Below are 22,504 nucleotides of genomic sequence, written 5' to 3'. Positions count from 1 at the left end.
ATTATGCAGTGATACACATTTTTATCCGACTTCGAAAAGGAGGAGGATACTCAATTCGATGTGTATATTTTTTTTTTCTTTTTTTTTTATATGTATGATCACCGATTACGCCGAGACGGATGGACCAATCGGAACGAAACCTCTTGCATTTGGTAGAGTATGTCTTCCGATTGGTCCCGTTATAATAACATTTTACATTTTTTCACTCCGAACGCTTTTTATTGCAAAAAGACGTACTATTTCATGTACGCGCGGCGTACGGTCGCCGATTACTGCGAGACGGATAGACCAATCGGAGCGAAACTTTTTGCGTCTTATAGAGTATAACTCCCCATTGGTCCAGTAAAAAAAATATTTTATGTTTTTTCATTCCTAACGACATATTTTTCTAAATGTATGTTCGCCGATTACTCCGAGACGGATGGACCAATCGGAACGAAACCTTGTGCGTCTGGTAGAACATGTCTCCCGATTGGTCCAGTAAAAAAAATATTTTGCATTTTTTCATTCCTAACGACATATTTTTCTAAATGTATGTTCGCCGATTATTCCGAAACGGATGAACTAATCGGAACGAAACCTTTTGGATCTTCTAAAGTATGTGTGCAGATTGGTCCCGTTAAAAATACATTTTATATTTTTTCATTCCGAACGCTTTTTATTGCAGAAAAACGTACTATTTCATGTACGTGCGCCGTACGTTCGCCGATTACTCCGAGACGGATAGACCAATCGGAACGAAACTCCTTGCATCTTGTAGAGTATATCTCGCACTTGGTCCCGTCAGAAAGGCATTTTGCATTTTTTCATTGCTAACGATTTTTTTGCAAGAACGTAATGCTTGATTTACATTTTTCACCGATTACTGCGAGACGGATGGACCAGTCTGATCGAAAATTTTGCATCTTGTAGAGTATATCTTCTAATTGGTCCTGCAAAAAAATTGTTGTATTTTTTCATTCCTAACGACTTTTTCGCAAAATACGTAATACTTCATTTACATCTTCCGGCGTTTATGCTGCAGGGAATGTACCGATAGCGATGAAACCTTTCACATTTAGTAGGAGGTTTATCCGCGATGATCTCACTTGCAAAAATTTATCAAATTTGTTGTTTATTAACAACTTAAATTCGGTCAATTTTTTTTCGGTTTATGGTTATTAGCTAAGCAACAGAAATCTAAATTCACGTTACACTATCCTACAAATACTACTGGTTCCACTAAAAAGTGTGAAATAAAATAATTTTTAACAAAAAAAACATCCGACTTCGAAATGCACTAAAAAGTATAAAATAATTTCTATTTCATTTATACCAATATTCCATAGCTATTAATAATATCTACTTAATCGTTAAATAGGATACCAAATACATTTCAAAGTTTTCGGAGGCGGCGCAAAATTAAAAACTTTTCCTCTACTAGGAAGATCCTAACTCCGGCGTCGGCAACCTTCGATAAATCACCCATTTGATAGTTTCAAGTAAACAATATTCAACGGGAATCAACAAACCCATTGCGAATTAACTATACTGCAGTTCACGAGTGACCGCACTTAACTCGCGCAGCTAGTGACCTACTGAAGTCTAGGGAGGTTTTTAATAGTGCGTGTGATTCCCCTTTACAGCGTGCATCTTACTATGCGTTCACATCATCTTTTTTGCGACAAATAATAGAAATTTCATTGTATCGTGATACTTTACAATATCATCACCGGTTATCAGTTATCGTACGTCATATATTTCTGCCCACCATTTATATGTTCGCAAAGTATAATAAGAAGCAAGCTGTAGAGGGGAATAACACAGGTTATTAAAAATCTCTCTAGACCTAGGGAGCGGCGCGAGTTAAGTATGATCTCTTGTGAACTGCAGTATAGTGCATGTACATCAGGAGTGCTGCCAATTCCTCATACAATCGTTACAATTACAAATGTTTTCAGCCGGACCTATAATTTTCCTCTTACGACTTATTAATTAGCAAGTTTGCCATACCGCAATCAAATCGTTATTGGCAGCATCGGTTGGTCGGGTATTTTTAATTTTGCGCCGCCTCCGAAAACTTTGAAATGTATTTGGTATCCTATTTAACGATTAAGTAGATATTTTTAATAGCTATGGAATATTGGTATAAATGAAATAGAAATTATTTTATACTTTTTAGTGCATTTCGAAGTCGGATGTTTCTTTTGTTAAAAATTATTTTATTACATATAATTTCGACGATTTACCTAATAAAACACAACTTAAACGAGGATTGATCGACAAGCGTGTCAGTCCGCCATTAAGAGAGTCATAGTTACTCCCGCCGTTTACCCGCGCTTTTTTGAATTTCTTCGCGTTGACATTCAGAGCACTGGACAGAAATCGCATTGCGTCATCACCCGTGAGGGCCATCGCAATGCTTTGTTTTAATTAGACAGTCGGATTCCCCTAGTCCGTGCCAGTTCTGAGCTAAGCGTTGAATGGCGGCCGAAGAAGCGACCACGACGGCGTAACCACCACGGAAGCCTCGCAGCAAGGAAGATCCGCGGGAGGCCAAGGCACGGGACCGGGCTCGGATCCCGGGACGCAACCGAAGTCGCCGACCGTTCACCTCGCCCAGGCCTGGAACGTCAGCCAGACACGCTTCCCGACCAAGCCCGACACGCCCCGCTCCTCAGAGCCAATCCTTATTCCGAAGTTACGGGTCCAATTTGCCGACTTCGCTTACCTACATTAATCTATCGACTAGAGGCTCTTCACCTTGGAGACCTGCTGCGGATATGGGTACGAACCGGCGCGACACCTCCACGTGGCCCTTTCTTGGATTTTCAAGGTCCGAGGGGAAGATCCAGACACCGCAGCAACTGCGGTGCTCTTCGCGTTCCAAACCCTATCTCCCTGCCAGAAGTTTCCAGGGAACTCGAACGCTTATACAGAAACGAACACTCTTCCCAGATCTCCCGACGGCGTCTCCAGGTCATTTTGGGTTACCCCGACGAACACTCTTACCAGGGCCCGAATGGTATGCGGTTCCGCTGCCGGGTTCCGGAATAGGAACCGGATTCTCTTTCGCCCAATGGGTGTGCATCTCTGCAACTATTGTTATTAATTCGATTTAGCTATATTTAACAGTTTTGTGTTGTTGCCATTTATCTGAGAGCTTTAGGACACCTCATTTACATAGGATTTCTCTTAGGGCTTAGGATCGACTGACTCGTGTGCAACGGCTGTTCACAAGAAACCTTTCTCCACGTCAGTCCTCCAGGGCCTCGCTGGAGTATTTGCTCCTACCACCAAGATCTGCACCGACGGCGGCTCCACGCAGGTTCACGCCCAGACCCTTCTGCGCACACCGCCGCGACCCTCCTACTCGTCAAAGCTTCATGGAGGACCAAATTTTGTCCAGCCCCACTTGCCACTGACGGCCGAGTACAGGCTCATTTTCAGAGCTAGTTGCTTCGGCAGGTGAGTTGTTGGCCACCGTCCTGCTGTCTTAAGCAACCAACGCCTTTCATGGTATCCCATAAGTGTCGACTTAGGCGCCTTAACTCTGCGTTTGGTTCATCCCACAGAGCCAGTTCTGCTTACCAAAATTGGCCCACTTGGCACTCTGATCCAATAATAAAATCTCATGGCTTCATTTGATGCAAACAAGCCAGAGACCTCACCCATTTAAAGTTTGAGAATAGGTTCAGGTCGTTTCGGCCCCAATCATTCGCTTTACCAGATGAGACTCGCAATAACGTTTCGAGCGAGTGCCAGCTATCCTGAGGGACACTTCGGAGGGAACCAGCAACTAGATGGTTTGATTAGTCTTTCGTCCCTATTCCAAGTTCCGACGATCGATTTGCACGGCAGAATCGCTACGGACCTCCATCAGGGTTTCCCCTGACTTCGTCCTGACTAGGCATAGTTCCCCATCTTTCGGGTCCCATCGTGTACGCTCTAGGTGTGCCTCTTTTCGCAATGAGAACGAGACGCCCCGGGAGTGCGAGGCCTAATCGTAACGAGGCCCATCCTCCCTAGGTCGACGCAAAGGTCGACATTCACTTTCATTTCGCCTTTAGGTTTATTTATATCCCAATGACTAGTGCACATGTTAGACTCGTTGGTCCGTGTTTCAAGACGGGTCTTGAGAGTATCCAAAGCAATGACGTTGCCGACCGGTAATTCAAAGCTTGGTCAGGCCAAGGACTCCTCCTACTAGCAGCTGGCCAGGCCCGGGGACGGCGCATAGTCCGTACATCCGGGTATTATAACTGGACCTAGCTTGCGGCGGTCCTGACGCACACACATTCGAAAATGGGTTGGTTGAGCCCGATACCGTCTGAGTACCATCGCGCAGTCGGCCAGGCAACCGAGGGTCTGTCACGAACACCGTTAAGGCGACGGACAGGCTCCGCCTCGGACCGTAGACCGACACGCAACGGGTCGCCACGTTCTACTAGGGGAGAAGTGCACGACTACCTCGCCGGAACGTTCGCCGAAGGTGGTGTGCCCTCGCTAATGGAACCCGAGGGTCCATCCGGGGCATCGCGCACCAACGGGAGCCAGCGTGGTTGACGATGAATCTCCCCATTCGATCTTTTGGGTTTCTCAGGTTTATCCCTGAACGGTTTCACGTACTCTTGAACTCTCTCTTCAAAGTTCTTTTCAACTTTCCTTCGCGGTACTTGTTCGCTATCGGTCTCGTGGTCGTATTTAGTCTAAGATGGAGTTTACCACCTACTTAGGACTGCACTCTCAAGCAACCCGACTCTAAGGAGAAATCCTCCCGAAGCGCGTACCGGTCACTACGGGCCTGGCACCCTCTATGGGTAAATGGCCCCATTCAAGGTGGACTTGGACGCAATTCGATGTCTCGGGATAAACGGATCCTCCTGAACACTACATTTCCCAGCGGCGGTACCGCGGGATCCAGTGCTGGGCTCATTCCTGTTCGCTCGCCGCTACTAAGGAAATCCTAGTTAGTTTCTTTTCCTCCGCTTAATAATATGCTTAAATTCAGCGGGTAATCTCGCCTACTCTGAGGTCGTCAATTTCCTTGGTTTCATCGAAAGGTGAATGATGCTCGATGAAAAAAAATAAAAAAATAAACGAAAAGAAGTAAAAAAGCAAACACGTAGAGAATCTGTGCGTGAATCAACCTGTCGGATATTCAATTTTTCCTCTCTCTCGTTTCAAAATGTTTGTATTATTTATCGTTCGATGAAACGAGCAGAAGAGGGAAAAAAATTGAAAAAAAATGAGACAGGATGTTCCCATGATTTTCGTGTTACTTCCTTTTTGCTTCAAACATTTTGTGGACTGCAGCTTCGTCGTATTGCTTTTATCAATTTTTAACAATTTCAAAGCGAAGACAATACGAACGAAGATAACATTTTTGCCCGCGGCCTTGTGAGGCGCGGCATGCAAATAGGCCTGCATAATTGACCCCCACAATGCTAAACGGTCGACTTGGGGTTACGTGTTCTCGTGGCAAGTCTCCCATTTGCTGCTGTAAAGTTTGTGCGTACTGTCGAACGCAAATTACGCAGTTCGCTATTAATCCCTTCACTTGGGTTCGCGCGTGAATGACCCAATACTGCTGGCACAGGGTTCGCAGTGTCAGTTGCAGCCCTCCATGCTGCGTCATGATGTGCACGTGCCTCAAAACTAGTGAAGTGACGTGGTATCGCGGAAGTATTATCGGATGCTTCTCCGATTCCGACAGAGGTGAGTACTTTAAGCGCCTACCCACGTGAATTATGTGGTCTTTATCTAAATACGGAGAAAGAGCCAAAATTGAACTTTTAGTCAGCACTCCTTTTGGTTTAGGAAGTTCCCTCAATTCTGCTGGAAAGTGATTCGCTTGAATCAGTTGAAAGCATTTAGTTTTTGCGAACTGTATTTCTGTCTTCGAGACGACTGCGCCCTTCTCTATGTTTGGATTTTTTCTACACGCGTTGTAGAATTTGTACACGTCTACAAGTACTCTCAATAATTTAGGCCACGAGGAGAAACGAGATATCTACAACGGTTCCACCTTGCGATCTACGTTTGAAACCACCTGTACCGAACATTCCTCGCAAACGTGCCCGTCCCTTGGAGTGAACCCTTGCTGTGGCCAGCTCTTCGAGGGATCTGACAGCCAGCTCGGTCCGCTCCACCAGAGGTCATGTGCCTTGAGATCCCTGGCTGAGCATCCTCGCGACGCACAATCGACGCGGTTTTGAGTCCCTGGAACGTGACGCCACAGAGCGGAGGGTAAGCTCGTTCGCACTACCGATACTCGATTTGCTACGAAGGTCTTCTAGTCTCTTGGAGGCGCATTTAACCAATCTAATACGACTTTTGAATCTGACCAACAGACGATGGCATCGAGTTTGACTCGCAACGCCCCAAGAACAAAATTGATCGCACGACTCAACAGCTCAGCCGCGCAGAGTTCAAGCCGAGGAATGCTCTGCGCTTTTAACGGAGCCACCTTAGCTTTTGCATACAGCAGCGAAACCTTTGTTAAAGAAGACTCTACTCGGATATACACCGCTGCTGCATACGCTAAAAGAGAGGCATCACAGAAGCCGTGTAGTTGCACCGTTTTTATCTCCCCTCCTGCGCCTACCCATCTAGGAATCGAAATATCTCTAATATAGAAGAGCATTGAGTGAAACTTCTCACAATCGCGTGCTAAATCTGACGGTAAATTGTCATCCCAGTCAACTTTTGCCAACCACAACTTTTGTAAGATTATTTTTCCTTGAACAATAAAGGGTGCTATCCAACCTAACGGGTCGTATGTTTTTGCCAATAGTGATAAGAATGCCCGCTTCGTGTATTTCCTAAGTTTGGGAGTATTCGTATGAAAATGAAAGACATCGGAGGAAGGGTTCCACTGAATTCCTAACACCTTTACCCTTTCGTCATCCTGCAAGGTTCTGCTAACCGCTAACCCATGATCCTCTGATGGAATATCTTGGAGAAGTGACGAAGAGTTCCTTGCCCATTTCCTCAATTTAAACCCGCCCGCCATGAGCAATCGGTTCAGCTCATCGCGCATGTGTACTAAGAGCGGCGGATCGTCTGCACCGAACATAGCGTCGTCTACTTAGAATTCGTCTAACAAGATGGCTGCTCCCAACGGATACTTTTTGCCTTCGTCTTTCGCGAGTTGTTTTAAGACGCGATTGGCATGAAAGGGTGCACACGCCGTGCCGTATGTGACGGTTTCCAAGCGATAAGCTGCTAGCGAGGAGTTTTTTGAAGAACGCCAGAAGATAAACTGATATTTAGTGTCCTGATATTTGGCGGACCATTTTCGCAATGTCCGCCGTGTATACGAAGCGGTGCCAACGCCACCTAATCAGTATCGCAAACAGATTTGCTTGCAAATTGGGCCCTACGTGGAGGCAGTCATTCAATGATTTGCCGTTAGAGAAGCTCATTGAAGCATTGAAGACTACGCGCAATTTCGTGGTCTGGCTTTCCGGACGCAATACAGGTAAGTGCGAAATAAAAACTTTAACGTTTAAAGATTTGGTTTCCCTGATTCGACTCATGTGACCTAAATCGAGATACTCTTGCAAAAAGGTTTGATATTCCCTATACACCTCAGGATTCTTCCTTACTCGCAACTCGGTTGACTGAAAGATTCTCCTCGCAATATTTGCAGTGTCCCAGACCGTGAGCTTGGGGTTTTTTGCGAACGGCAACCTAACCTCGTAACGTCCATCGGTGCGGCGGCGGTGAGTTTCTTTGAAATGGTTTTCACAGTCTAATTGATCGCGAGTTAATCCTAACCCTTTTGGAGTCTCCTCTAATTCCCAGAATTTTTTCAGATATTTATGCAGATCGTCGAGTAACTCAACGTGATGAATTTGCAGCCCCGATCGCGAACTTCCGTGTGTTGGCCCACACGATCCCGACAGGACCCAGCCAAACACGGTACGCTGCGCGATCGGGGTGCCGGGAGGGCCTTTTACCACCGCATCCAGCATGATTTTGCCGTATTCGTTAGCCCCGATGAGTAAGTCAAAACCTTGGAAGTTACTGAGCTGTGGGTCAGCAAGAGGTAAGTCGACTAAGTGCTTCCATTTTGAAACGAATTCGAAAGAACTCGGAGTGTAAGAAGTTAGACTTTTTAATACCAGAGCCGAGAATCTAATTTTGGCTTCTTCCCTATTTTTTAGGTTACAAGAGGACATCTCTAGTTCGACCGCATGCTTTACCCTTCCCGCGCGGACCCCCCCTATTCCGGAGAGATTTACCGCGACAGATAATTTTTTGGCTTTCAAGTGGTCTGCTATGCGTTCGGTCACGCACGTGACCTACGAACCCTGATCCAACAGTGCGCGCACGAGATTAGTTCTGCCCTTGTCCGCGATAATTTTAACACACGCGGAAGGCAGCAGTATTTTATTAATGCAAGAATAAGTTATATGGCACGTGGATGATTGCTCCTTCTCATCCTGCTCAGAAGTGGAGGGTAAATCAATCTCTGCTCCCTTCTGCTGTGTTTTAGCAGCTCGACCGCTGCTGACATTGGAGTCGACGTTTTTAAAGTGCACCAACGTGTGATGTTTACCGTGACAGGCGACGCAGGCTGACTTTGAGAGGCATTTTGCTGTACCATGCCCCGGTTTGAGACAGCGAAAACATAAATGATTCTCGAAAAGAAAAGCCCGCCGTTCATTGACGTGCTTTTGCTTAAATTTGTTACAAGTTGCTAAGGCGTGGCTTGCTTTGCAGAATACACACTTAATAGCACTAGAGTCAGTCTGATGTGACACTATAGACGTGCGTTTGTCTGAATTTCGCCTTTTAATCTTTGACTAGTCAATTTGCCCCGACTGCTTGCTCGACTCGGCCGCATCAAACGCGCGAATCCGACAGGTTATGAATTCGTCCAATTCTGCGAACGATGGCAGCGCGGTGCTGCCCCCCAATTTAAGCTCCCAATCATTCAAGGATGCGCGGTCTAGTTTTAAGGTTATCAGAAAATTGAAAAGATTGAGGAGAGTTTATAAAAGGTGTAAGGAGAGTAAATGTTACTGATTCACTATTTTCACTCTCTATATTTATTATTTCGAACGGAGCGAACAGCACACGATACGTGCAAGACCAAATTCTTATTTTAAGTGGCGACTCGCCGCCGCTTGCTCAGGGTTAAATACTGCATCCCTAGACAAGGACAGCGAGCACGCCGCGCTTACGAAAAAGGCGGCAAAATCGCCGCGATTTGGGAAGAACCCCAAACGGACTCATCATGTCCTTGGAAAACATGCTAGACTTGACGAGTGGTCACCAGATGCTAAAACTAACGGTAACCACGCTCGCCAAGTCCCTTGTTACAAAACTTTCCCTCGTCTAGGGTCGAGGGCATGGTAACAGCGTTGCCGCTACAAGATCATCCCAGCTTGCTACCGGTCTCCCAAATTAATTAATGCTTGACGAACATCGTTCGCCTTGTCTCGCAGGTTGCGCAATTCCTTGGCAGATGGGCGGTTTATATTGGGTATTTCTGTTAGAGTTCGCAGATGTGCGTAGACTATTAGACGCGTGTTATCGTACCTTTTTCTCAGGAGCTCCCACGCTGTGGTGTAATTTGTCTCTGTTACCGCGATATTCTTTAGCATTAAGGCGGCTTCGCCCGAAAGACTGGATTTTAGATAATGAAGTCTCTGTACCCCTGCTAGTGCACCGTTCTGATCTACCAATGCCAGAAATAGGTCGCGATAATTCTCCCACTCATGAAAGTCTCCTGAGAAGGTCGGCATTGTAATTTGCGGTAATTTGATTGAGTTCACGACGTTTTGCGAATTAGCAATATGACTTTCGTCAAACGACGACTGCGCGACCGGCGGAGGCTTTAATTTCGCGAGATATTCGTTAAAGTAATCGCACGCTTCTTCAAATATACAAGATGTTTCGACAAATAAATCTTTGACAAAGTACTCATCCTTTACAGTTGCTTCCTTGTCTGCCAGCGCGAGGATCTGCATGTGCTGTTGGACGAACTTCTCCCAGTATCCCCGTAGATTGTTGAGCCTGCTGCTGGTGACGGTTGTGGTTCGCTGCGCCTTTCCCAGTTTACTGAAGTTCTCCACTGCTCGGCTGATGAGACCCATGGAGGCCGATTGGGCTGCGCACAGCTCCTTTAGTGACAATTCCTTGGAGGCCATGTCGGTTGATTGACTCCGTGTAGTGTGTTAGAGGGTGTCGCTGCTTCCGTGAAGCCCAGGCACCTTTTCCTGGCAAATTTGTGCGTCCCGGTATAATCCGGTAAAGGGTGTCGCTACTTTTGAAGCCCAGGCACCGTGTTTTAAGCACAAACTGCACTCCCGATCACTATATCCGGCTCGAAGCTCATATTGTTTTATGACTGGCTTTTGCCGCAATATTATGCCGCTAGTGAATCGGGTGCTAAATAAATGCGCTGCACTTTGACTAGGAGATAGTTTATTTAAAACAAGAACCGCTTACCGCGGAGGTTGGTTTATTACAAGTTACTGTTCGCGCAACACGGTCAAACTTTGAAAAATACTGTACTCGCTCGCCAAGGATCGTTTCTATAATTGTTCTAATCGCCTTTATTGATCTGGCTGTTTTATAGATTCCGGTTGGTACACGGATTTGTTTCACGGAGCTCCCGAACGTCAATTAGGGGGCTCCGTGACCTTTTTATTACCTTATTTGATAATATGCTTCGCGATCTGTCTATATGTGAGTACCTGACACTCTTCCGTGCCGGGCCGGAGAGTGGGGCGCGGAGGCCGGGGTCAGGCCTTTTTTCGTCTACGCGTTCGACAGTTTTTGCAGTTTTTTGCCCGATTTAGTGCGTGACTGTTCTAGAACAGCTTTTATTTTCTAAGATTGTTGAAACGTGTTTTCGGCTCTGTATTTTCTTTTTATTACAATAAATGTTCAATTTAAATGTTAATAAATTAATTTGCTTGTAATGCTTTCTTTCGCAAACGCGAACGATATAGCGTCCATTTGGTGCGCGGTAATGCGTTGATTGGAAGTGTGATTCGCAACTCTGATTTTCAGGAGTCAGGATCATAGGAGAGAAAAGATCCTCAATTGCCCAGGACCGGCGTAGATCCTGGTTGAGTTTTCGAGGATTGAAAGTTGGTGAATTCCGACGGAGGAAGGCGAGGATTCGCATTGGATAGGACCTGAAAGTATCCATCCTATCGTGTTATTTTACGCAACAGGATTACACGCAGAGCCCTTTCTCACCCCTTGCAATAAAAGTTGGCCGTAAAGATCCGCTTCAATGATGATATCGATTGGGTCCTAGCTTATCGATTCCTTGTCCGCAAGGTTCAAATCTGCAAGTTGAGGCCTATTAGTTTGTGCATGGTTTCGCACGGGTACATACTTGGTTAATAATTTCATCATAATAGCGGTGGTCGAATATGCAGGTTCATTCGATTTAGCCGGCATGATAATAATAGCGGCCACTTGAGTAGCATGAGAATGGCTTTCACCGGTTCCGGTAATGCGTGTGTGCTGCCTCGTACGATCGAGACGGAGCGACTGAGCTAAATGATCCGTAATGAGCGTGGCGGCAGAGCCTTGATCGAGCAACGCTCGAGCACTGATGCATCGGCCCTGGCTAGAATGTACTCGGACGCGTGCTGTCGAGAGAAGAATACTGGCATTAGTAAGTGTACCAGAAGCGACATTGGTACTTATCTCGTTTTCGTTATCGGAAACAGTGGAGCTCGTCTGCGGTACTGGCGGCGCAACGTCCTTGGCGGTCGAAAAATGTAATAATGTGTTGTGCCGTTGGTTGCATCCTTTACAGAGATGAGTGCTCTTACATTGTGCGGCAGCATGCTTGATCGAAAAACAATTTACGCACCGTTTCTGTCGCTTAATAAAATTGAAGCGATCAGATTTTGATTTTGAAAGAAATGACGGACATTGATATATTAAATGATTTTGCCGACAGACGGGGCATATTATTTTGATCGACGTCGTGGAATGGGCGGATATATTTTTCGGTTTGATCGATTTAATTTTTTCCGTTTCGCTCGGTTTGTCGCGTTTGGTTACCGGTAGAACTTCTAATGCACGAATCCTTTTAATCAAAAACGCATCGAATTCGTCGTAAGTGGGAAATTCGGTATTGTCGCTGAGAGTGAATTCCCATGCTTTTCGCGACGCGCGATCTAATTTTTCAGCTCTAAGAAAGATAATTACGTCACTCCAAGTATCAAACGGGTGTTTCATATTTCGGAGCATTTGAAGCTAAACGTTTACTTTGTCACGTAACGTTCTCAAATCATGCGGTGTTTCCGACGAAACAGACAGTAACGAAAACAGTGTGTTCAAATGGGTTGAGATTAACCGACGTTTGTTATCGCAGCGCGATGTTATTATTTTCCACGCGACTTCAAAATTGTTTTCGGTTACAGGTAGGTGACTCACGGCTTGGCTCGCTTCGCCCGTTAGCGAGGAATACAAAAAATGGAGACGCTCAACGTTCGTTAAGGAAACATTGTTTATAACCATGGAGATGAAACGGTCACGATAACTTTTACTGATTACTCCGAGACGGATGGACCAATCGGAATGAAATCTTTTGCGTCTTGTAGGATATGTTTTCCCATTGGTCCCGTTGTAAAAACATTTCGCATTTTTTTATTCCGAACGGTTTTCATTATTGCAAAATAAAAACGGGAAGTTTGTAATCTCAACATAAAATGACTTCAATGATCCTTTAATATATTGTCGGGAGCATGATTCTGAACAACTTTTTCATTATGCATAATTAACGGAAACCTTTAGTTTTCGAGATATTCGTGAAAAACTATTGTTATTTTTTCTGCCTTTGTTCGCCGATTATTCCGAGACGGATGGACCAATTGGAACGAAACCTTTTGCGTCTTCTAAAGTATGTCCCCCGATTGGTCCCGTTAAAAAAACATTCTATATTTTTTCATTCCGAACGGTTTTTATTGCAAAAAACGTACTATTTCATGTACGTGCGGTGTATGTTCACCGATTATTCTGATATGGATGGACCAATTGGAATGAAACTTTTTGCATCTTGTACAGTACAATTCCCCATTGGTCCCGTAAAAAAAATATTTTGCATTTTTTTATTTCTAACGACCTTTTTTTCTAAATGTGCGTTCGCTGATTACTCCGAGACGGATGGACCAATCGGAATGAAATCTTTTGCGTCTTGTAGGATATGTTTTCCCATTGGTCCCGTTGTAAAAACATTTCGCATTTTTTTATTCCGAACGGTTTTCATTATTGCAAAATAAAAACGGGAAGTTTGTAATCTCAACATAAAATGACTTCAATGATCCTTTAATATATTGTCGGGAGCATGATTCTGAACAACTTTTTCATTATGCATAATTAACGGAAACCTTTAGTTTTCGAGATATTCGTGAAAAACTATTGTTATTTTTTCTGCCTTTGTTCGCCGATTATTCCGAGACGGATGGACCAATTGGAACGAAACCTTTTGCGTCTTCTAAAGTATGTCCCCCGATTGGTCCCGTTAAAAAAACATTCTATATTTTTTCATTCCGAACGGTTTTTATTGCAAAAAACGTACTATTTCATGTACGTGCGGTGTATGTTCACCGATTATTCTGATATGGATGGATCAATTGGAATGAAACTTTTTGCATCTTGTACAGTACAATTCCCCATTGGACCCGTAAAAAAAATATTTTGCATTTTTTTATTTCTAACGACCTTTTTTTGTAAATGTGCGTTCGCTGATTACTCCGAGACGGATGGACCAATCGGAATGAAATCTTTTGCGTCTTGTAGGATATGTCTTCCGATTGTTCCCATTATAAAAACATTTCGCATTTTTTTATTTCGAACGGTTTTCATTATTGCAAAATACGTTCTGGTTCAAGGAATGCACCGATTGCGATGAAAGATTTCACATTTCGTAGATCATTCCACGATGATTCCATTTCCCAAAATTTATTTAACTTCTTATTGTTAATAACTATTGTTATTATAATAAAAAGCCTATTCTTTAGGGTTACCCTCCAAGGAATATACCGATCGCGATTTTTCAAACTTGTCCCTGCAAGTAAACTTCGAATACTGCTCGTTCCACTAAAAAGTGTGAAATAAAATAATTTTTAACAACAAAAAAAAATCCGACTTCAAAATGCACTAAAAAGTATAAAATAATTTCCATTTCATTTATATCTGTATTCCACAGCTATTAATACAATCTACTTAATCATTAAATAGGATACTAAATATATTTCAAAGTTTTCGGAGGCGGCGCAAAATTAAAAATACCCGAACAAACGGTGCTGCCAATAACGATTTGATTGTGGTATGGCAAACTTGGTAATTAATAAGTCGTAAGAGCAAAATTATAGGTCCGGTTGAAAACATTTGTAATTGTAACGATTGTATGAGAAATTGTCAGCACTCCTGATGGACATGCACTATACTGCAGTTTACAAGAGACCATACTTAACTCGTGCCGCTCACTAGGTCTAGAGAGATTTTTAATGACGTGTGTTATTCCCCTCTCCAGCTTGCTTCTTATTATACCTTGCGATCATATAAATGGTGGGCAGAAATATATGACGTACGATAATTGAAAAGCGGTGATGATATTGTAAAGTTTCACGATGCAATGAAAATTCTATTATTTTCCGGAAAAAAATGATGTGAACGCAAAGTTAGAAGCAAGCTGTAAAGGGGAATCACACGCACTATTCAAAATTTCCCTAGAACTACTGATGAGCTGCGCTAGTTAGTGCGGTCACTCGTGAACTGCAGTATAGTTAATTCGCAATCGGTTTGTTGATTCCCGTTGAATATTGTTTACTTGCAATTATCAAATGGGTGATTTATCATAGGTTGCCGACGCCGGAGTTAGGATCTTCCTAGTGGAGGAAAAGCTTTTAATTTTGCGCCGCCTCCGAAAACTTTGAAATATATTTAGTATCCTATTTAATGATTAAGTAGATTGTATTAATAGCTGTGGAATACAGATATAAATGAAATGGAAATTATTTTATACTTTTTAGTGCATTTTGAATTCACTCCGCAAACGTTCCATCGAAGGACGGCAATTGTATCCTTGGTAGGTGAGCCGTGTGTCGTGACGTCATGAATTTGAAAAACTTACGTTAGCTGATGGCTCGGTTGTAGGTGTGACCTGGGCTAGTATCTCCGCCATGAAGTCCATTGCTTCCTGATACCGCTCCTCGGCCTGAATAAAATGATTCTCTACGAAGTACGGCAGGCTGAAGCTCGTCTTTTGGTCGGTACAGGCGGTGATCCTTGAGTCCAGATCTTGACTTTGCAGATATGTTTCTTTCAGCATGGTCATCCGATTTTGGGTTGTTGCTGCGGTCATCTTAGTTTGCCCCAGCTTCTTGAAATTGGTGAGCGCTCGGTCAATTGAGCGCATGGTTTGCATTTGCTTATGCAGTAGCTCTTCGAGAGTGCTCATGGCCGTTAACGGTTCAATTTTCGAATTGTAGGTGGACGAGTACCTGGCCGATTTTGCTCGATCCCAATCCGGCTCGAAGGACCAACTTTATGGAGGCGATTCAGTGTGAATCTTGGTTGAATTGGTAGTGGAAAGGCACTGATAAAATCGTATCACTGATTTGGAACTTCAAGGAGGGATTCAAAAACACCCTCACTTGTGATTCGTGTCTTTAATAAAGATATTACTCGTCGTTTGTATAATTTACAATTCGTCAATGTAATTGTTACTTGAAACAAAGCTGTTCAGTTGTACTGAACTTTAATAATTATTAAAATGGTTATAAAATAATTTGGATATTTGGTTGCTGTTATCGCCTTGATCGCTTTCGCACAATTAACATGTATGCGGCTGTTCCACATGGGATTCGGTAATCAGGGCGCTCTAGTCGCAGCTGCGACTGTTAATCTTTAAAATTTTGGTGAAGTCGCTAACGGCGCTCTCATTCGTTATCGACCGAGAGCACTAGAAAGGGTCTAGCCGTATAAGCATTGTGAATCGGCCCCAGCAACACTTTCGGTTGATATTTATACCACACAATGCTTTTTGCCTAAACAACAATTGTATGCAATTTCAACCCCCTACCCCCTCTGATAAGGGAGATATGAGGGTAAAACCGAAAACCTTTATCATTTTTTTTCTCGCAAACTATTTAAGATATTTGATCACATTAATGTGCAAATAGTAGGTATTCATTAGCTGTATATCATATTTTTTTTTCAAAATTTTTATTCGACGATTAAGGGTTGAAAATTAATTAATAAATTTTTGAAAATGATTTTTATAAATAATCCCTTGGATGACACCCACCGAAAAAATTAAGAATAATCCTTTACTATTTAACTAGTATCTGTAAAAATTTCAAGAGTGTCGGATTGGTACATCATAGTCAAAAAAAATAAAACCAATGCAACGCCCTTTCATAAGGCAAAGCCGGCCTGAACGTTAGAGGCGCTCAACCTAACCGACCTACAGGGGAATACGTAGCGCCGACCCGCCACGTTTCTCGTACCAGAAACAGCTCTCAGAAAAGTATGAGTTCTTCTTTCCCTAAACTGTGTGTTACTTAACAGTCATTTATTTAAATAATATATTAACAATTTAAATTTTTTAATTAAGTTTTCTGGTCCTAACTTTTAACGTCCGTGTTTTCACGGTGTTTCTCGTTTTAAGTATGTGGGAGCCCTAAAAAGAGCTATGTTGTACGTTACAAATGGCACCCTTTGATAAATGCAACTAAGGTGTTCCTCGTTTTAAGTATGTGGAAGCCCTGAAAAGGGCTGATTATTAAGCCCTAAAAAGAGCTAATTGTGTTATGTATTGTCAGGTTGAAGTATATGATTTGAAACAGAACACTCAAAAACTTTTTTTAAAAAAACACGCTTGTAAATAAGTTTTAATCTTCGTCGCTATTTTCATCAATAACTGGAATAATGTTAGTACATTTCCAGATAGTACTGGTACGCTATAATATAATTAACCCTTTTCAGGGCGACCATATACTTAAAACGAGGAAAACCTTAGTTACAACTATTCACAGGTACCAGCTACAATTTAATTAAAAGTAATACGTACGTGAAAAGGTAAAGACGGAAATAGTTATAGAAGTCTATGTTCTTTACAGCGTTGAATAGAATGATATTACAGTTATACCTGTGATACCTTCTTCGACTATTAAAAGGACAACTAATGGCATCTAACAAAGGGCCATTGTTCAAGACATGATATAAATCTGTGATTTAGGGCTCCCACATACTTAAAACGAGAAACACCGTAAAAACACGGACGATAAAAGTTAGGACCAGAAAACTTAATTAAAAAATTTAAATTGTTAATATATTATTTAAATAAATGACTGTTAACTAACACACAGTTTAGGGAAAGAAGAGCTCATACTTTTCTGAGAGCTGTTTCTGGTACGAGAAACGTGGCGGGTCGGCGTTACGTATTCCCCTGTAGGTCGGTTAGGTTGAGCGCCTCTAACGTTCAGGCCGGCTTTGCCTTATGAAAGGGCGTTGCATTGGTTTTATGTTTTTTTAACTATGATGTACCAATCCGACACTCTTGAAATTTTTACAGATAATAGTTAAATAGTAAAGGATTATTCTTAATTTTTTCGGTGGAGGTCATCCAAGGGATTGTTTATAAAAATCATTTTCAAAAATTTATTTATTAATTTTCAACCCTTAATCATCGAATAAAAATTTTGAAAAAAATATATGATATACAGCTAATGAATACCTACTATTTGCACTTTAATGTGATCAAATATCTTAAATAGTTTGCGAGAAAAAAAATGATAAAGGTTTTCGGTTTTACCCTCATATCTCCCTTATCAGAGGGGGTAGGGGGTTGAAATTGCATACAATTGTTGTTTAGGCAAAAAGCATTGTGCGGTATAAATATCAACCGAAAGTGTTGCTGGGGCCGATTCACTATGCTTATACGGCTAGACCCTTTGGTGATAGTTTCGCGACACATTGTAACTAAAAATATATTACCTTATATCTCATGTGGGTATCGTAACAATTATATTGTTATTAAATGTATATTGCATTATATTTCATGTAGATATATTAATAATGACATTGCTATTAAATGTATATTACATATCTGATGTAGATATGGCAATAATGATGTTCTTATTAAATATATATTACATATCTAATGTAGATATGCCAATAAAGATATTCATGTTAAATTTATATTACAGTATGCCTCCTGTAGATATACTAATAATGAGATTGTGATTAAATGTATATTACATATCTAATGTAGACATGCCAATAATGATATTCCTATTAAATGTATATTACATATCTAATGTAGATATGCCAATAAAGATATTCATGTGTTACGTTGCGCGTGCGACGGCGCAACGTAAAAAGGATAAATAAATTAACAATGAGTGAATCTACTTTTCCAACTAAAAGATTGAAAGGCAATTCACTATCCTTTTACCCTATTCAGAGCGCGATGGTTGGTATCGCTGCCACCAGTCTCGAGCGGGTTAACGCTCTCGACAAATTAAAGACGAAAGATAATCATTAAGATGTTAGAATTTAGAGTTTGAACCTTTTAAATCTTTCGTTTGGGTTCGTTCAGCGCTTTAGGTCCCGTACGGGTCCCTCCTTGAATCTGTATGTAATGGTAGGCGTGTATAACTAAAAGAAATGTGTTTGGTGTGTTTGAAATAAATTTGAAACTGTTTAACTAGTGAAACTGGTTTAATTATGAATAATAATCAAGAAATTAACAGAACATAGAAAGCCAAAAATTGAAGATGTTCTAATTTTGAAACTCGTTATTGAGGATACCAGTTTTATACGTATTTGTTAACAAGGGTAAAGATGATTCGTAAAAGTAACAAAATATAATATATAAAAAAAATATAAAAATATAATGATATGCGCGCGCTGAGATCACACTTGGAGGTTTACGATTTTCGACGGTCGCGGGAAAAATGATTGTTACTATTTCGTTTTCGCTTGAATTAACTCGAAATTCGGCGTAATTTCGCCGTAAGGGTACACCCCAGCCTGAGATACTCTCGGCACCCTCGAAAGGGCAGGACTAGGATGTCCCTTTGATTTAATAAAAGAAATGACAGAAATTATAGAAAACGAAATCGCAGCACGATAATAATTGAACGTTTTTATCGATACCTCAAACGTTGGAACGATCTGACCGGAGGAATTCTCGGAACCCAAGAAGGGCTGGACAGATCGCCCGTTTTGCCAGTAAATTGTCGTCGTGTTCAAAAATGGTACAGAATCGACTTACCGAAACGCTGTTTAGTTATTACAAGATAATAAATTTGCTTGTAGATTCCTATATAGTATTCGCTGGTTAATCTGGAACACCAAAGAACGGTAAAATATCGATCACTGCACTTGTCGCGTCGGAAAATGAATTAAACGGACGAGTACGTCGACGAGAGACAAGCGATTACGAACAGGAAAAGAGCAAATAAATATTTAATTACGCGGCATGAAGCTAATACGATTGATTACGCGAGCAAACGATTTAAAACGAGAAAGAAAGATAGAAATTTAGGTAGAAGGAAAATTTAACGTGCGCGTCTATGAGTCCTTATTCAGAATTCTGATTATTTTAACTCGCACGGCACTCTGCCTCGCTACGCGGAGGACTTTACCGCAGAGAAAATATCGCGAAGTTCCGAATAACTCTGTCTCTCGGACACACGGGCTCAAGATCACGTACCTCGACGATTGATCGATCAAGAGTGTCGAAATTTGCGCGAGATCGACGGGCGAAGGGCCCGTCGCGCGATCATCGTCCTTGGAGGGGACGGATTGACGAATCGTGGCACGTGCTCGGAAGTGTCGCGTGCCCGGTGATTGGCTAAGACGCGCGAGCTAGACGAAGATTCTTCATCCCCTTTCTTTGGTGTTCCTTTTTCTTTCTAATACGTCGCCATGATAGTTTCAACGGTTTTCTAGAAACTACGCAGTATTTCCTTTAAATGTACTATTGCCAATTTACAGCTATTGATTTGATTTGATCATGCAAACATTGAACTGTTAAATGATACTATTAATTTGACTGAACATGAATGGTCTTGAAATCGGTATAAATATAATCTAACAATTGTAACCGTGATCCGTTCACTTTCCCTTAACAGGATCAGAATTATCTGTCTTTCCTGATTAATAAAGATTTTATCAGTGTAAAAGCGGACGATGCATTCGAGATAGTCGCAATGCCGATTATGCATTCATTTACAATCTTTCGCATAATTACTTCGGTGGAACCGGCATTTCGTTAGCGATGAACTTAAACATTTCTACCAGAACATTCCTTTGTTCAAAATTCGTCGTTGTCGCTAGGTAGTTCTTAGAATTTCGAACACAATGATGTTTATTGCTTCGAACGACCCTTGATTTTCGAACAGCGGTCGAACGTTCGCGACGTTAGGCTTTGTAAAGGTTCTCATTTACTGTAGTTTCATCGTTCAAATTCATATTCATCCATCCATTCCTTTCACACTATCATTCGGTCAGGTAATAATGATCCTGATTGGACCGGCTGACGCTTTGTGCAAATGAGAGGGAAAGAGTTTCCTCGACAAAGAAGTTATTACGGTTTTCCCGTTTCTACGCAGTTACCAAGGGAAATTCCCGGAATGCGAAGCACTGGATAACTGCGTAGCGCTGGTGTTGTGCTAACGGCTCTCTCTCTCTCTTACGAGCTAACGCGAGTTTTTGTGCGTTACCCGATTGTAAACTGTCTTATATATCTATGGTTGGCGACGATAGTTTCAAGGAGGGTCACGTAAACTATTGTAAAGAAGGAAACAGAAATAACCTTTCCTCGTGTACCTCGCATGAGAAATTCTCGGAACCTCGAAAGGCTTGTCAAGGTACACGATTCCAGGGTAGAATAGAATAAAGAAGAGAAAGCAATAGAAGAAGTCAAAAATAGAAAAGAATTAAACTCAAACTCTTCCTTGCACACCCCTGCATGAGAAATCCTCGGAACATCGAAAGGCTTGTCAAGGATGTACAAGGTAGAGGAGGAATAAAAAGATTGGCGGAAAAGTGAAACACCCACCTCACGACCCTTACATGAGAAATCCTCGGAACCCCAAAGGGCTTGATAAGGGACGCAAGGCGGATAAATTTCAAAATTTCCGCCGGGGCGTAACACATCTTAAATGTATATTACAGTATCCATCCTGTAGATATACTAATAATGAGATTGTGATTAAATGTATATTACATATCTAATGTAGACATGCCAATAATGATATTCCTATTAAATGTATATTACATATCTAATGTAGATATGCCAAAAAAGATATTCATGTTAAATGTATATTACAGTATACCTCCTGTAGATATACTAATAATGAGATTGTGATTAAATGTATGTTACATATCTAATGTAGACATGCCAATAATGATATTCCTATTAAATGTATATTACATATCTAATGTAGATATGCCAATAAAGATATTCATGTTAAATGCATATTACAGTATACCTCCTGTACATATACTAATAATGAGATTGTGATTAAATGTATATTACATATCTGAAGTAGATATAGTTTTTTTTTTTTGTTTTAGTGAAGGGAAACAGCGGAAAAATCTTCCGGTCTCCAAGATCCCCGGGGCGGGCCATGTGCTCCGGGGTATGTGGGATTCCTACCCACTAAAAAACCGCAAACCCTTTATGCGACTTTATCTCCCTCCGGAACAGTTTATCACATTACTTCGGAAGGGAGTCGCCTGTTGCGCGTGTTTCCGCGCGCTGCTTTTCGAATGCCCTCACAACAGAATGTGACCCGTGAGGAGCTGCATCAACCGTCACATAATTGGCGACGGCGCTCCAAGTCTGCAATGTCTGCAGCATCACCCCCACGATGATGTCGGGGGTGATGGGGCCAACCTCCTGTTGGAGGGCATTCCTCTCGGCCGCCCATCGTCCGCATTGGAAGAGGGTGTGCTGGGCACTGTCCCCTGCATCCTGGCAGCCATAACCGCACACTGGCGAGGTGGCCTTACCCATCCTGAACAGGTACGCACGGAAGTACCCGTGCCCGCTCAGGAATTGTGTAAGGTAGTAGTCCACCTCGCCGTGCTTCCTATTTAGCCAGGGGGCGAGGCTTGGAATTAGCCTAGCCGTCCAGCGCTGCTGCCAGCGATGCAGGGTGGCCTCTCGAGCCACCCTCTTCGCGTCGGCCGTGTCCTGGCCGCTCCTATTAGACTCATAGACTTGCGCTCGTGGACAAGCAAGTCTATGGGCAACATTCCAGCTATCACCAACACAGCTGGCTCCGCGACAGTTCTGTAGGAACAGGCTACCCGGAGCGCGCACCTCCTTTGAACCGCCACTAGTCTACGGCGGTACTTTTCGAGGCGGAGGGCTCCAGCCCAGATCTCCGCGCCGTACAGGAGGACGGACTCTACGAAGGTCATGAGCAGCCTCCGCTTCGCCAGCCTTGGGCCTCCAATGTTCGCCATGAGGCGGGCGAGGGACGACGCGGTTGCTGCCGCTCTGTCGGCCGCCTGC

This window comes from Osmia bicornis, unplaced genomic scaffold (genome assembly GCF_907164935.1).
Source record: "Osmia bicornis bicornis unplaced genomic scaffold, iOsmBic2.1, whole genome shotgun sequence".
Lineage (NCBI taxonomy): Eukaryota > Metazoa > Arthropoda > Insecta > Hymenoptera > Megachilidae > Osmia > Osmia bicornis.
Note: the sequence above shows the minus strand (reverse complement) of the source record.